At 42.4% G+C, this 17688-nt stretch overlaps 1 protein-coding gene across 2 annotated transcripts in view; it reads right to left on the reverse strand.

Moving 5' to 3' along the window:
• Positions 1–17688, reverse strand: part of GREM2 (gremlin 2, DAN family BMP antagonist) — a 73093-nt gene that overhangs the window by 34723 nt on the left and 20682 nt on the right. The window contains exon 1 of one of the 2 annotated variants that reach the window (XM_064158628.1): positions 7333–7634. The exons of the other annotated variant lie outside the window; for it this stretch is intronic. The gene's annotated coding sequence lies outside the window, so the exon portion shown is untranslated. Of the gene's footprint in view, positions 1–7332; positions 7635–17688 lie in introns of those variants that run through there. 2 annotated transcript variants of the gene reach the window in all.

Raw genomic sequence — 17688 nt, forward strand, 5'->3', positions numbered from 1 at the left:
AGTGTTCCTTCTGGGAGAAAGAACATCAAGTGCAGACGACTTGGAAAATAGAAAGAAAAAAAGAAGGGATTTATTGTGGTACAATTTAAAGCTTCTCTTCTTTTTGGAGGAATTCATGGTAGACAAAGGTGGGATTTGTCTTACAGCTAAACCAAACAAACACAGATTGGGCTGGTGAATAACCTCATGTAAGTGACTGAAGGGACTTTGGAAACCTGAAAGTAAGACAGTTTTAGATGACAGAACTGGCTCGGTTTCCAACTGTGTGAACTTCTCTTGCTTGCTTCAAGACTCCAATAAAAAAAAAAAGCTACCACACTTAACAGAAATAGCATACAATGGTGCTATTTTCATATCACTTTTGTGACTCTTTAACAAAACCATACATTTTTCTAACCATTAGTTTATGGGACATTTAAATCATAGAATTGTTTCACAGAATCATTTTGGTTGGAAAAGAACCTTTAAGATCATTGAGTCCAGCCATGAATCTTCAGCCTCAGATACCCTTAAGGAATCACAGGTTCTAGGCTACGACTTTACTTAAGGCTCAGGTTCAGTAAGGGATGGAAATACTAGAGAGGCTGATCTTTCCCTGCCTGCACAGCACCGAAGTGTGCATAATTTGTTTCCATTTACAAGTGTTCACCCTTAGGAATATCCTGTCAAAAGCTTTTCTCACTGAAGCATCAGACAACATTTCCATGGGCTTCATTAATGAAGAACATAGACCCAAATCAACAAATACGCTTAGTATAAAGCCACTCTGCATGGTAATCACAGAATCAATCAGGTTGGAAGAGATCTCCAAGCTCATCCAGTCCAACCTAGCACCCAGCCCTATCTAATCAACCAGACCGTGGCACTAAGTGCCTCATCCAGGCTTTTCTTGAACACCTCCAGGGACGGTGCCTCCACCACCTCCCTGGGCAGCCCATTCCAATGCAATCACTCTCTCTGCCAACAACTTCCTCCTAACATCCAGCCTATACTTCCTCCGACACAACTTGAGACTGTGTCCCCTTGTTCTGTTGCTGGTTGCCTGGGAGAAGAGACCAACCCCCACCTGGCTACAACCTCAGCCAGAGAACAAATTAAACGGCAATAGATATGATAGCCATCTCTCTTTTTAGTAGGAGACTTTACTGCATGTATCCACTAAATCATGCAACATGTTCACATATCCTCTGTCTTCTTTGCCTGTCAGCCTCATCTTGTTCCTTGCAAAGGACACCAAGCTCCAAATTATGTTGACAGAACAGAAACTGATAGATGGATCATAACAAAAAGCATGCCTGGAGCAAGGATGCCTTGACATCTGAGAGTTGGGATGTTTTCATTTTGGATAGAAGCTCTGACCCACTATTTACACCCTTATCCCAAACTCTCCCACATATTTTTTATGACAACTTTCCAGATGTTATCTCTGTGGAGACTAGCCAGATTTATGGTCAGTATCTCATTTAACTGTAAGTCAAACTAGTGTTTTGGCCTCACTGGAAATGAGATTACGTCCGAAATTTGCAGTTTTATGCCAGAAATGGTCATGCGGAACTTTTACAATGCTGGTTTCTTGGGGGCTTGGGGTTTTTTTTCCTGTGTTTGTTTTGGTTTTGTTCTCTTTTTTGTTTGATATTTTTGTTTGGTTTTGGTCTTTTGTCACTGTTGTTGTTGGCACTATGGTAGAATATCAGGCTAATTAGCATTACCATAATAGCACTTAAGCAGAGTAAGCACGACAGACTAGACATGGCAGGAAACCACAACAGAACTGTACAGAAGAGGGCAGCTGGTTCACTTGTAGCACCAGCTCAATAGGGTTTTCTGACTCAAGCAAGTGTTTGTACAAGACAAGGTCAACAGCATGTTCTGAGCTGTACAAATGGCACCCTCAAGTTTTAAAAGAATTTTTATGAATCAGGAATTTTTTAAAGACTTATTGGTGCTAAATCCAGAGTCTGGTGTATTTGTGGCATTACCCATCACACTCAATAAAAAATGGTTCCAAAATGAAATTTGGAGGGTAAATAATATATTTTCTGTTCCCAGCATACTTCCCCACTTCCTTAACACAAATTTGGCATGAGACTTCTTTGTATTTCAGTGTATCACAGTCTTAACTTCCTCTTAGTTTCACTACAAATTATGGTTTCTTAAAATACTTCCTAAATAATTATGACTTTAAAACTCTGGAATGAGAGGCAAGTTTAGCTTTTCCTTTCTATAAAGAAGATTGTATTAAAGATAGCAGCACAGATATTTCTCTACAGAGGATAACTAATTCTATATGGCAGTGTAGCCTCTATGAAAAACTGACCTTATTAAATCCTCCTTAGCTTTATGACTAATCTAAAATATGCTGCTATAACTCTAACAGATATTAAGTAGATAACCACAGAAGAAAACAAACAAGCAAACTAAGCAGAATCTCATATACAGTATAGTTATGCCCAAAGGAAAAAAAATGAATGTGAAAAGTAGATGCTGTAAGGTGACTTTTTGACAAATGCATGCAGGTTGCAACTGAAGTTGCCACGATTGTATCACATTGGATATTGAAAAATAGATTGTCCTTTGTTTTAATGTTGTGGACCAAGATAGATTCTTATGGCCTGTTTCCCTTCCTGGAATAGGCTTCAAAATGATTCTTTAACAATGCTAATGGTTTCATACACTGAGAACAAGATACACTATGCTTTCAAGTGATATATCCATAATCTATGCAACCAGCAAGAGAACAAGGAGACACAGACTCAAATTGTGCCAGGGGAGGTATAGGCTGGAAGTTAGGAGGAAGTTCTTCCCAGAGAGAGTGATTTGCCATTGGAATGGGCTGCCCAGGGAGGTGGTGGAGCTGCCATCCCTGGAGGTCTTCAAGTAAACACTGGATAAGGCACTTAGTGCGATGGTCTAATTGACTGGATAGGGCTGGGTGCTAGTTTGGATTGGATGAGCTTGGAGGTCTCTTCCAACTTGGTTGATTTTATGATTCTATGAACTCATGTTAAAATCTACACTCCCTTACACAGAGGAGCTATGCATTGGAATAAGGTTTGGAGTAGTCAACCTCTAGCAACAGAAATAGTCATCTGAGAAGGAAAAGCTCCCTTCTTTTTCAGCTCCTGCTGTTCCAAGCAGCACATTTTATGTGCTATTAAAGCAGTCTTGGAGCACACAGAATGACCCAGAACAAGGAGGATCTCTGCTATACACATGCAGCTCCATGTTTTCCATCATAATCCATCCTCTGGAAACATGTGTAAACTGAAGAGTCAGTAAGAAGCCAAATTTCTGCAGCAATGACGACCGTCTGCTGTTACCAAGTATGAAGGATCACATCCCTCATTGCTCCAATAATATAGTTTCTAGTTAGAAATGCTTTCATACAAGGGATAATAATTTATAATTACCAGAATGTTTTTTTTCTATTTAGAAGAAATTTCCCCAGAACAAGTAAATTAAAGAAAACCATGAAACTGCAGAAATTCAGCCAAATCACCAAACAGAGAACTGCTTTACAGTAAAAAAAAAAAAAAAAAAAAAAAAAAAAAAAAAAAGTGGATTAAGATTTTAACCAGAAGCTTTCAGTGGATGTTTGTAAACATCTCCATAGGTATCACACATTCCCACCTGCCTGGGGCAACTGGACTCCAGGGCCAGATTGTGTTTCCCATCCCATGCTGGGACCCAGGAACTGCCACCATAAGAAACACTTTCTCAAAAGTAATACTTCTGGTGCCTTGTGGGAAATGCAGTCAGCATCAATGCCACACCCAGGAAACACAGCACAGCATTACTAAATGACAGTTCTTGAGTCTGAAGTTAGCACACCTGCCCTCTCCCAAATGCAGTGAGGAATGTAAACACAGCCTTGTGAACCTCTATACGCAAAAGGACTACAGTCAGTGACAGGCAAACAACCACAAAGAGGCACCAGTTGTCCTTTTGTAAATGCAACTGCTCTATTTGCATTCAGTAGACAAGCACAAGGCTTCATAATCCAGTGCTCCCACTCAAAAAGTAGTTCACTGTCACATGCCACAGTATCATCAAAATAATTAGCCATCTTCATTTAGAACTGAAGAGATCTCAGTGTGGACATCTACAAGTAGGGCAACCACAGCAGGGTTGTGCTCTCCTTATGAGCTGCAAGTTTCTTGGTAATGCACACACAGGCAGTGGTGCAAGAAGCAAGGATAGCCCACACTCCTGGAAAAGATGGCTACTATTGGCTTCAAACTGCATGGTGCCAGAAGCAAGGACAGCCCACACTCCTGGAAAAGATGGTCAGTACTGGCTTCAAACTGCATGGTGCAAGAAGCAAGGATAGCCCACACTCCTGCGAAAGATGGGTAGTATTGGCTTCAAACTGCATGGTGCAAGAAGCAAGGATAGCCCACACTCCTGCAAAAGACGGTCAGTATTGGCTTCAAACTGCATGGTACCAGAAGCAAGGATAGCCCACACTCCTGCAGAAGATGGCTACTATTGGCTTCAAACTGCATAGTGGGTGCATCAGCTCTAGTTTGCTGCAAATGGACCAGATCTACATGGGCAGCTAACACAGCCCAACAGGAGCAGACATATAGGAGACACCGTATGTATTTTATAGGATTTTACATCAGGCCAGCTCTAGTCTGGTCCCATGGACTGAATTTCCAGCAATGACTCAAGCACATCTTCATCTTAAAAGAATCCAGCTGTCCCGCCATGAGGTATATAGACATGGGCAGTAAGTGGGAACAACTGGAAGACTGGCGTCAAGCATACACTCCTGACACAAACCACAACAGTAACATAAATGCACAACCACACCCATGAGCATCTGTGAGAGTGAAGTGGAAGACCTTTTTCATGCTGCTTTTGAAGAGACACTGGATGTCAGTAAATCTGCACAGCAACTTGAACTTGTCAGTGACTTGAATTGAAATAATTTTAACTGGAACATCAGAAACTGGTAAATTACAATTTTTAATTAGAAGATTTTACTTGATAAATGTTGGGAAATTTGGAATTTCTGATGCTGGAGTTAAAATCATTTTAATGTGAATTTAGTAGTTGTGTATACAACTACGAAACTGAGCAGTTGGAATCTACCACACCATATTTATCAATTGAAACCACAGCAGGACTAAACTATTTACTACAAAAAAAGGTGATCTGGAGATACCTGATTTACACTTTCATAAGCATTGAGAAATGGTGACTGAAACCAAGCACTGATATAGTACAGTAGACAATTCAGATTTTAGACTTGACCCCCCCACCCGATACTACAGAAAGAAGCAAAACTCTCCAGAGTTTAATTCTTCAACTTCTCCATACCATTATTCTATTTCACATTGAAAGTCTTGTTTCATGACAGCACAATCTACTTGAAAGATGAAACTAAATCAACTAGTTCAAAATCTGGGGTTAATAGTGTTTGTTTGTGTGGCACTCTTTTAGAGGTCTTACTGACGCTTTTCAATGACACATCTTTCACTTGCCATGCTGCAATGGAAAGCTGAGCAAACCTTGCTGCTACTGTTAGTACCTCCCCCCTGTGCAGAAGAGCTCTGCACAAACACCGGGCTGCAAGACAGGCAAGAAGGCAAAATTCTCACTGCTAAGTTTCCCATGTATTTTACAACAGAGACTAAGCAAAGTGGCCCACTCTCTTCAGATGCACTTTGTACAAATGTTCAGAATTTAGGACTTCACTGCATGCTTTAGATAATGGCAGCTTGCGACAACCATACAGCAAAAGTGAAAAAGAGGTCCTTTGCTCAAAGTGAATACTGAGACACAACCCTCATGCCCTGGCTCTTCAGTAATAAATATATTGCTCTTCCTCACTCATTTTCTCAGGGTACTTCTTTAAAACCTTAGGGTATTATTCTTCAGCTTTTCCAAATAAATGACTAAAGGCCAGCCTGAGAACTAAACGCCAGGTTGTGCAAGCAAAGCATCTGCATTAAAATACATCAGGCATTCTAAGCAAGTATTTCAGGCTGTACGTACTTGTTTGAGTTCAAGCAGCAAAGTGATTCCCTAAGGGAATACAGTATCTGTATTGCATTGACAGTAGTGAAAAGACTCTAATGTAACGTTGACGTTTCCTTAGTTTAGCAAGAAATAGTTTTGAAGTGGCCTGATAACCAGCTTGCTAATTGGAGCTCTGCAGAGCCACTGCCTGGTCCTGCACCTGCTGCTCTGTGATTCTCAGGACTGTAGTATTCTTAATCTGGGCTTCTTCGTTACAGAATCCGTCACAGTTATTTACCAGACAAGTTCTCCTGACTCTACTCAGTTTATTTCTCCTCCTTTAGGGACCAAAAGGAAAAAAAGAAAAAAAGGGGGGTAGCTGCTAGTTTCATCCTCAAGAATCTGCAGAAAGTTATATAACCACTTTCACAACAGTGTGCTAAAAATAAGAGTTGTTTAGCCAAATGCCACTGCAATTTTTTATAAGACCTGTGACTCTAATTCTGCAAGACCTATAGAAGTGCAAATATTTCCTTAGCTTTAGCAGAAAGTTAAGCAGGAGCTCCTTGCGAGGCTGATGTGGGCATGTATTATAATCCTCATTTGCAACGGAAAAAAGAACTCTCAACAAACAACTCACAATGTATCTATAAGCATATATATATGCGTTTCCAATCCACCAATTAAAGTAATGCTATTTGCTCCTGGAACCGATCCCTCGTGGGGTTTCATAATCGCAAACCATCATTGTTAACCCAAAGCAAAGAAAAAAGGTTACAAAGGGGCACAGGTTCCAAGCACGAGATGATTTTGGTTTTAACTTCTGTGCTGCGGAGGGAGCGCAGAGGCACGACGCACTGTGCCTCAAACCCACAGGGATTCGGCCATTCAGGTAGCTTCCGAGGCTGCTCAGCGCAAAGCACCGCGGCTCGGGCGCTGCGGGAGGGGAGCCGGCTCTCCTTTGAGTTACGTGCCCCTGGGAACGCTCCACGGGCGAGCAGCGCGGGCGCGGACGCGCTATTCCCCGCCGAGGCGTCCACAACCGCCGCTGGCGGCATCCCCGCGTGGGGACGGGCAGGATGGGCACCAGGACGGGTGTGGTGCGACGGGGCTGTCAGCGGCGCCGTGGCGAAGTGGCGGCGGGCAGAGGTTCTACGGGGCGATCCCGTGCTGTCACCGCGCCCGCGGGCCCTGCCCGCCGCCCGCCCGCCCGCCCGCCCGCCCGGCGCGCCGCACAGCTGCCTCGCCAAGAGACGATCAGTGTACGAAGGCAGGGGAAGAGGAGGAAGGGAGTAAGTCGGCCGCAAAGAAGCCTTGCCGAATCAGGACGCTCGGCGCCCCCCGATCCCCCTCCCCGCCCCATACCTGCACGGAGGCGGGGAAGGGTCTGTAGCGCGCTCTGTCCGGACAGCTGTAGATCCCAAGGGGTGGTGAAGTGGGGTGGCGGTCGTCGCCCGCTGCTGCTGCTGCTGCCGCTGCTGATGGCCGTGGTGCGAAGCCCTTGCTGGCTGCAGATGCCCATAGGCGCTCAGCGCGGGAGAGCAATGCGCGAAGAGAGCTTTGCCGGCTCCCGGCGGCGGAGGGGAGCTCGGCACTGGCTCCGCGCAGCCACTGCCCGAGGAGAGGATCAAGCCCCAGCTTTCGATTGGCTCCGGTGGCCGAACAGCTCACACCGGCCTGCCCTCCCGCCGCCCGCCTCCCCTCCGCCGCCCCACACGCTCCGTTCGCCTGCGGATCAACTCGTCCCGGCCAGCCTCCGGCCTCGCAACCTGGTGGGCAAATCGAGCCCCCTTTATTTTGCTCCCCGCCACCTTCCCTCCCTTAGTACGGCGTCCAGTCTCATGCCTTTTGTTTGTACCGGAGAATCTCGCCCTGAATCTGACAACACGCACTCCTGTCCGCATCTTCCTCCTTTGGATCTGCAACTTTAAGCATCCATGACATCTTGTGTCATGCTCAATATCCAGACACGTTTGTTCTCAGAACAGTTTAAAAATATCCTCAGCTGGTAAAATTAAAAGCATGCAGCACCTGATCACCTAGGGGCTATACGTGAAGTAGGACAAAGCATTCTTTGCCTGAGTTTAGTTTGCTTTTCTTAGACTGTTTGGGTTCCTAGCCCCATCTTGCTTAACTACAAGTCAAATCATGGCACACACAGAAAATAAAATCAGGATGCCAAGCCTCCTTTTCCTGAATCTAGGGTTGCTCAGTCACAGCACATGTGATTGTCGTTCTTTGGGGCACCTTTGATGTTGGTATTCTTTTTCACCCAGGATGACTTACGTGATCTGTGGAAAAGAATTCTCCCTCCTGCGGATGTGCTGTAATGGAGTCAAATCTTAGACCTGTCTCCTGGGCAAAAAGGCAATCCTTTGGTTTCAGTATGACCCTCTGTTTAAACAAGAATACAGTTTGTAAAGGGTTAACCCTCCCAGGAGACTGGGCTTGACCCTGACCCCAGGTGGTCTTGACACCTCCCCAGGGGAGGGTCTGAACACTACCAGGTGTGGTTAGCCCACGCCCACTTCCTGTCTATGATCCAGAAAGTGGGGGACTTCCTATTGCTCTCTGCCGTCCTGCTTACCAGCAGCCACCATCCTATTTCCTGCCGCTATTTGTTCTACCGCGTGGCCATCACCCACGAGGCAAACAAACCATTGCCAACAATCTAGTTGTAGTTTCATATTTTGTACCTTGTTTTCCCTTCCCTGTATCTTTGTAACTTCCCTACCTCATATGCCTTCTATTAATTGTTAAACTTTTCTTCTTTTAACTTCCCAATCGCAGTTGAGATCATTTATTTGCGTCTGCTTACCTTCCCTCTCTCTACATCTAATTCCTTTTCTTTGGGAAAGAAGGGGAAGGAGGAAAAGGCATCCTATAAATTGTTATTGGTTCTATCAACTATATTTGAGTCTCTGGGAAATTTAAATTAGGACCAAGACACATTTGAAACAAATAGGCCCTTTGGGTTTTCTCAGTGCAGGAAGATACTGTAATATTTCCAGCAAACATGTTGGCAAAATTGCTTCTTGAAACTAGGGAGAAGAAGTTGGTAAGTTATAACAGATGCACTCTTAGTGCAATAACCTGTGTGTTACTGATGGTGCTGAATTAAGTGGTGTGTTTGCCTGTTGGTACATCAGGTGCCATTAAAAGTCATCGTTTATCCAAATTTGTAGACCATAGGATTTAAAACAGAGAATGAAGTTGCACAGATATCAGCAGCTTGTTGTTTTAGTTTTTCTTTAACTGATAACCTCCATAACATTTTTTCTATATTTATCTTTTCCCCACAAAACTGTACACTACTTTTCATTCTCTAGAAGGCACACATTGTCTCTTCAGGGCATGCAGAACGAGCTAATAAAATCTGGTTTGTTTGCTTTTTTTGTTTGTTTTGTTTTGTTCAGGCAAAAGTCAGAAAAATATTGAGAAATATATGAAGCCAGACATGTTTAGAAATATGCATACTTGGAGTACAATCCATCCCTCATTTTAAAAACTTCATTAGCAAAACCATCCCTTAGTGAAGTGAGTGGAACTCCAACTCTGGAACACAAGCATACCTAAATATATCTTGTTTCTTTTTTGTTAAGGGTTTGTTTTTTTTCCTTCACATACTGCCTATTTGTTTTTTTTCCTGGCAGAAATGCAACTACCAGTTTAGAGATCGAGCTACATTTCTAGCCATAGCCCAACAAGCACGGCAGCCACTGCATCTCCATCATCTCCCCGACATCTTCGCAGCAGATACGTTTCTTTCTTTCCACACACTCTCAATCCAAATGACTGGCTGACTGTCTTTCCCTTGTTTCCTAAGTCAGAAGTTGGTGCCTTCCTTCACTCTGGCTTTTTCCTAGGAAAAAATGCTTGCTCTTGAATCTCACTCTACTTTCAAGCCCTTTTTCCAGCCTCCCATTTTTCTACCTTGACAGATGGACAGCTGTGTCAGAGGAAGGGGTATGGCCCTCCAGCTGAGCAGTTGTTGAAGCAAATGCAACAGCAGGCTGTTCCCTTTGGCCTCCTTCTAGCTCCTGGATTGCAAATTTATCATCTTATTACCTCTACATAAATTTTATCTCCAGCTTTGTGTTATTTGGGGGAAAAGTTCTGAACTTGCTACAGTTTTCCTATCACTAATCCTTTGTGCTCCTCCATATAATCCTAGAGCTTTCTGCAGCAGAGATGACTTGGGACTTCATAAGATTTCATACTTCTAGAGCTGCTACTACCCATCAGCCATTCTCAACATTATGTTTGTTTCTTTCTGTGTTAGTTTAGATTCCTTTCCAACACTGATTAGGTTTCCCCTCTAGTCTTGTTCAATTTAATAGCTTTTAACCTGTCTGTTTTATTTATGTCTGCTTAAGTGCTTATTTAATCTTTTCCCTTATAACTATAATGACCTTCCACAGGTTACTATAATCCTAGAAGGTATGTGGGGAATTTAAAGATTTAAAAGTCGTTTGACTTCATAAATAATTTTTATTTTCTCATCACATGCCTTATTTTTAAAGCAGGCATGTTACTTTTTGATTAGTTCTTATTTTTTCACAAGTATTTCTGCTACATACCTAGTAGTAAACCTAATTAATATTTTGGACTAAAAAGTATTTTTCTTTTTTGACCTTTTTTTTTTTTCCTGTTTGGTTAATGAGAACTGAAAAGGGTATTGATCTGACATTGAAAATAAATAGCACACTTATTGTTTGCTCTGGTCTGCAAGCAGAATTTTATGCTATTACAGATACTTTAGTTAGATGTCCAGGTTTTGTTTTGATTTTTAAAACTAAAGAAGTTACATGGTACAGATAGCAGTTATCTAGCAAGATCAGTATAAAGCACATTCATGTTGCTATTACTGCATCCTTCCTCCAGTGTGTGACTAACTTCTCTTGTATGCTGTATTTAAACTAACAGACTAACTTTTTTATGTCCCCTGGCAATTACAGAGCCTGTAATTCAGCAAGCTGTTGAAGTGGATATCTACTTGTAATCTACAGGTTTTGTGACTTCAGGAACGACTGTAATCCATGTCTTTTGTCTCACACTGAGAAAAAACACAATTTGTCCCTGTCTCCTCCACAGCAAGGACCATATCTTTGTCACTGCAGTAATAGAAACTCTCTTCTGCTTTGCAGCCCTGAACACAGAGCTTGTCTTGATCTGTGAACACATCTGGCAGGAGCGCCTAGAAAGCATGAAAGATGTAGCACAGCCAAAGGAGGCCTGAGATATGGAACAGCCCATCACACACCCAAGCTCATTCCTGTCCCAAAACATGATCCACAAAGTTTCGTAAGATTGAAAAGAAGAAACCTGAGAGACCTAGTGATTCCGTTACACAAATTTCCCCTGCTTCTGAACTGAGGTCATAGAATCATAGAATGGTCTGGGCAGGAAGGGACCTCCAAAAGCCATCTAGTCCAACCCTACCCCACAGTCAGCAGTGACATTCTCAACTAGATCAGGTTGCCCAGAGCCCTGTCCTGAATGAACAAACATTTGCATTGGGTTAGGCACCTATCCTCCTCTCTCAGGCTTTGACTAAGCAGCCAAGGCTCCTGGGAGATCAGTGTCCTGAGAAGCCTTAACATCTGAGGGTTGCATATGTTTCTGATTCAGGCACCGGGGGCCAACCCGCAAACTACTTTCATTGCCTTGCAATCCCTTTGGTTCTGCATGGTTCCTGACTCTTGACTAACCTGCCTTATCTCATTTTAGTTCTAACTTATCATTATCCAAGACTTTCAGTTTAAGATCTTTGATTTCCTGACCATTCTCTTGCTTTGCTCTTTCCTTTGGGGTAGCCTTGATTTTTCTGTTTTCCTGAGCATATTTTCCTTCTGGCACCTTGGACTGGTTGACTTTGCTGGCTGACTTCTGGTCTTGAATTTCCTTGGTGTCAGCGGCTGGGCCCATCCCAACTACAGTAATTTTGTGCAAGTATTCCACTTGTGGCTCCTTAGTAACTCCTTTTTAAAGCCACCTTGCTGAATGGGAATTATAAAATGCCACATCCCACTGCTGAGGCAGAGTGTTTGGCACCCAGCTTATCTGCATGATAATTCAGCCGCCTGTGGAATAGGTCATAGCAGCAATATTGGGTCGTGGTTTAGGAGAAGCTGCGAGAATGCAAGAGAATGTCACGTCCTCTTAAGATTAATCACACTTGTCAATATCTTCAACAGCTCATGCTGTTTTCATAGACAATTAGGCACCTAAATGCCTTTGGACATAGTGCACTTTTCTTTCTGACATTGTGGATTCAAGCCAGAAAAGCACTCTCAGCAGCAATATCCTGCTTTTTTCAGCACTTTACCTCTGCTATGAAAAGCAGCTCTAAAATATATCTTTACCTGAGACAGGGCAACATCCCATCCTGGTACATGAGTGAGCACTTCAACCATCCCCCAATATTGAACTTCATTAACATGGATGGAATTACTTCTGTTAAAAATGCCATGCCATCTTTATATTTCAGAGCAGATATGAATGAAACTATCTCAGTTTTGCCTGATTCTGATTTCAAACAGAAATTACTCTATGTAGTCCTCAGAAGGAAAAGGAAGTGCTAGCATCTTTCCCTACTTTAATCTTATGTTGAGGTTATTCTTCCCCTGTACTCAACACTGGTCAGGCCACACCTTGAGTGCTGTGTCCAGATCTGGGCTCCTCAATTCAAGAGAGATGTTGAGGTGCTGGGACTTGTCCAGAGAAGAGCAACAAAGCTGGTGAGAGGCCTGGAACACAAACTCTATGAGGAGAGGCTGAGGGAGCTGGGGCTGTGTAGCCTGGAGAAGAGGAGGCTCAGGGGTGACCTCATTGCTGTCTATGACTACCTGAAGGGAGGCTGTAGCCAGGTGGGGGTTGGTCTCTTCTCCCAGACAACCAGCAACAGAACAAGGGGACACAGTCTCAAGTTGTGCCGGGAGAGGTCTAGGCTGGATGTTAGAAGGAAGTTGTTGCCAGAGAGAGTGACTGGCATTGGAAAGGGCTGCCCAGGGAGGTGATGGAGTCGCTGTCCCTGGAGGTGTTGAAGAAAAGCCTGGATGAGGCACTTAGTGCCATGGTCTAGTTGATTGTCTAGGGCTGGGTGATAGGTTGGACTGGATGATCTTGGGATGAGTTCTCTTCCTTCACTGTTGTGAGGGGCTATGGGGACATTTGGATCTCTAGAGAATGTTAATAAACAGGACCAGATAATCACAAAATATTAGAGCCAGACCAGCTCTGTCATGCATGATTCACTTGCCGTATAACGACTAATAAAGGCAGTATGTGTGGAACCAGGAAGGCAGCCAATATAGCTGCTTCCACGAACTGTGAGTAATTGACTGGGTCCCTGATTAACTTCTTTCATGAAAATGTTGAGTGAGATTCTTACAAGTGGTGCACTTTGTGTGACATCTGTCCCTACTCAAACAGCACAAGTTCATGGAATTGGGAAGGAAGAAAAAGTTGCATTAAAAAGTTTCAAATTCTTGGAGGTATTTTTCTCTCAGCTAACATTTCCTTGCTTCTTCCTAATCTCCTTGTGATCTTCCTTTCAAGACCTGGTCTATAACCCAGATATAGATATTGTGGCTTTATATAACGTACTTTTCTCTTCTTGCTTTAGTGTGAGGTGTTTTGAGTCTCTGGTGTTTCAGAGGAAAAATAATTCAAACTTCTCTAAGATTAAAGGACTAATTAGTTGCAGCATGTCCCAAAGGAGACAAAAAACTCACCCCAAAACATATTCTGCCATTGTTTATGGACCTCATATCACAGCAACTACAAAGAAGAGTAGAAGATGGTTCTTAGCCTGCTAAGTCCCTTTTACACCTCATGAAAGCTCCAGCTCCTTCACTCTGTGCACTTCAGGCTTTCCATTACTAGTGCTCTTGAGGTATCTCATCACTGTCCATGACAGAGACCATGCCTCCTTTGAATTTAACAAGCATTTTCTTCCTTGCTATGACAGAGAAACAGGCTGTGGGAGATGTCTGAGTTACCCAAAGCAAACGGATCCCACCTCCACCCCAGGCAGTGAAGAATCATCCAAGTCAAATAATGAAATGATGGATGTTTCCTTCTGATAGCAGGGCAGATTTTCAGTAACAAGAATCCTGTCAGGTATACATTGAGGACATAATACATATGATAGAAATTAACATAAGTACAGCACAGAAGGGAAAGGTTTGATAATATCCCATGGCACAATTGAATTAGATATTTTAATTAAACCTAAATTTATCTCACTAATAGTGGCTGGCAGTTGATGTCTGGGGAGATAACACAAGCATTTAACTGAAATGAAGGTATCCTGTCTTAGTATTTTAAACTTATTATGAACATGACAGCTAAAGGTTACAGGGAAATAATATTGAGCTGCTACTGAATGAAGTAATGAAGGTGACAGAGCACAGAGTATACTATCATAGAATCATACAATCAACCAGGTTAGAAGAGACCTCCAAGATCATTCACTCCAACCTAGCACCCAGCCCTATCCAGTCAACTAGACCACGGCACCGAGTGCCTCATCCAGTCTTTTCTTCAACACCTCCAGGGACAGTGACTCCACCACCTCCCTGAGCAGCCCATTCCAATGGCAATCACTCTCTCTGTGAAGAACTTCCTCCTAACATCCAACCTAGACCTCCCCCAGCACAACTTGAGACTGTCCCCCATTGTTCTGTTGCTGGTTGCCTGGGAGAAGAGACCAACCCCCACCTGGCTACAGCCTCCCTTCAGGTAGTTGTAGACAGCAATCTGAATTCAAAATACTGTGCAGTATGCAATGAAAATAATGTATATATTGAGGTAATATTTACATACAGCAAATGTAAGAAAAGAAGAAATGAAGATTTGTCTTTTCCTCTTCTCAGAGAGGCTCAGAATTTCTTGAATTCAAGATGGTTGTGTCTTATTCCTCAAAGGTACAAATACAAGATTCAAGCTGATAATAGAACAGAATTGCCACATAAGATACAACTCAAGAGAAAATCTGGCATCTGAAAAGCTTAGTCACAAATGCTAGGAGCAAGACGTGCTGTCTTCCCATTCTGGGCCAGAGCTCTTAGAGATCCTGGTTAGTGGCTGTGGTTCTGCTGCTCTGACTTCCATGAGAACTGCTCACCTATCTCACCTGCTGCTTCATGGGAGGTTGAGCTGGGGCCTGAATTAATGCATGTCTCTGTCCATTCTTAGAAAGCAACTAGCCTTGATGAATATTCAAGCAAACTATAGAGGCAGTTTCTCTGATGGACTGGGATTATTGCTAGAGTATTAAACATCAAAGGATGGGGTTCTTCTGGTATAGGTATAGAACTAACGACTAGTAAATATCCAGTTTATAGATAATGAGATGTCTTACTGTTCACATAAATACATAGTAAAAGCACAAGCCTACATGCATAATTTAATCCATTTTTATAACCATAGTACATAAAATATGCTATATATTCTAATTCATGTTAAATCATGCAGAGACAAGGAAAGAATCATCCACACAGAACACAAAGCAGCCAAGGTGGTGCAAGAACATTTAGTATTTTACAGGGTATGCTGGTGTCATGAGTGCTTGAATCCTTTCTCCAAGAGAATGTATTTGATTACAACCAGGTATTTGTAAAGCCCCCAGTTTCAAATTACTTGAGGTTCTTCAGCAAATACTACTGTGCATACTCTTTTTCCATGCCATGCTATATAGGATCTGAATCATCCAATTTTCTATATCTGACAGTAAATCTTGTTAGGAGTAAGGAGAAATTTGTATGCTAAAGAAACAACATTAATCTGCTAAAATTATACTAGAAATTGAAAGGCAAGACCTCCCAGAATTGCCTTTCTTCTAGTCATTGATCAACTTTATGAATCCTCTTGTTGAGAAAGAGTGCATGTGTCATACACTGATATATTTCATACTGTTGACTCCTATTAAGGAAAAAAGGGGCAGCATACCATCTAAAAAATGGTGTGTAAAATAGCAGGAGACATTGGAATTCTCTGATGCATTATACCCCTTTCCTCTGAATGTTTATTGCACTGGTGCAAAGTAGTCAGAGAGTATTTTTAGGCCTTTAAAAACAATTGAGTTTTGCTTATGCCCTTTTTCCTGTTCTGGTTAAGTAATGAAGTTTTATTCAAGCAAACATCTTCAATCTGAGTGCGCAAGTATTTGGTTTAGGCCATTCGTTCACTCGGGTACCATAAACAACACTACATAACCATTGCAATAAGGATGTCAAATATAAAAAGTACAAATGGCCTCAAGTATATGTTCAGTATTTTAATTAAACTATAGCTGGATGGTTCTAAATGCTGACCAAATCTAATGAGCTTATGATTTCCAAGTAGGTACTGAGTAAGTAAGAAAACAAAGACTCCTAAATTGTTTTCTGTACTTGTTTTCTTTTTTTTGTGCAGCATAACCTCTTCTCCAGCTCTTTGAATGTACATATAACTTTGCATCATAACTGATATCCTTAGTACAAAAAAAAACTCACCAAGCAAACAAACAAACAAAAATCTCACAAACAAAAACAACCACCAAAAGAAAAAAAAACTTCAGTATTTTTTTTCATCTGTAATAACCTAAGAACATAATTTAAATTATCAGCTATCAGAATTTATCTATGTCCTGGTTTTAACTGAGATAGAGTTACTTTTCTTCCTAACATCTGATGTAGTGTTGTGGTTTGGATTTCTAACACACTGATGCTTCTACTTGTTGCTGACCAGTGCTTATACTAAATCACGGGTGTTTCAGCTTTTCATGCCCTGACAGCAAGAAGCCTTGAGGAGCACGATCATAGAATCATAGAATCAGTCAGGGTTGGAAGGGACCACAAGGATCATCTAGTTCCAGCCTCCCTGCTATGGGTAGGGACACCCTACCCTACATCAGGCTGGGCAGCGCCTCATCCAGCCTGTCCTTAAACACCTCCAGGGATGGGGGCCCTCAACCACCTCCCTGGGCAACCCATTCCAGGCTCTCATCACTCTCAAGGTGAAGAATTTCCTCCTCACAAGAGGCTGGGAGGGGACACAGCCAGGACAGCTGACCCCAACTGACCAAAGGATTATTCCATACTATATGACATCATGCTTAGTATGTAAACTGGGGAGAGTTAGCCGAGAGAAACAGATCACTGCTCAGAGACTGGCTGAGGTCAGTGGCTGCTGAGCCACTGTATTGTGAATCATTTGTCTTTCCTGAGTTTTGTTTCACGCTGGTTTTGTTATCTGCCTTTCACTACTACTATTGTTATTGTAATATTTTATTTTGATTTCTGTTAACTAAACTTTTATCTCACCCCAGGAGTTTTACTTGTTTTCAATTCTCCCCATCTCACTAGGGCAGAGGAGGAGTGAGCAAGTAGCTGTGTGGTGCTTAGTCGCTGGTTGGGGTTAAACAACCACAGTCTAAAGCTTGGCTTGGGTTTTCCTTTGTACCAACTTTCACATGCATACTCAAGAACAGAAAACATGAGGCATAAGGCTTGAAATTTACCTTACTTTTCACTGACTTACTGCTGCCCAAGGGGAATTTTAGGAGTCTTGCTAATTCTGGCCTCAAATCTATAGTTCTCATTAAGCAGAAGATGATCTCTTTTACAAGATAAACCAGTCTAGATTCAACAGTTTACAGTGATGGAGAACCTAATAAATCCCTCCCCACCTGTGCAATTCTCATACCCCCTTATTTCTAATCTGAATATTTCAAAG

Source organism: Pogoniulus pusillus, chromosome 18 (assembly GCF_015220805.1).
Source record: "Pogoniulus pusillus isolate bPogPus1 chromosome 18, bPogPus1.pri, whole genome shotgun sequence".
In the NCBI taxonomy this organism is placed as follows: Eukaryota; Metazoa; Chordata; class Aves; order Piciformes; family Lybiidae; genus Pogoniulus; species Pogoniulus pusillus.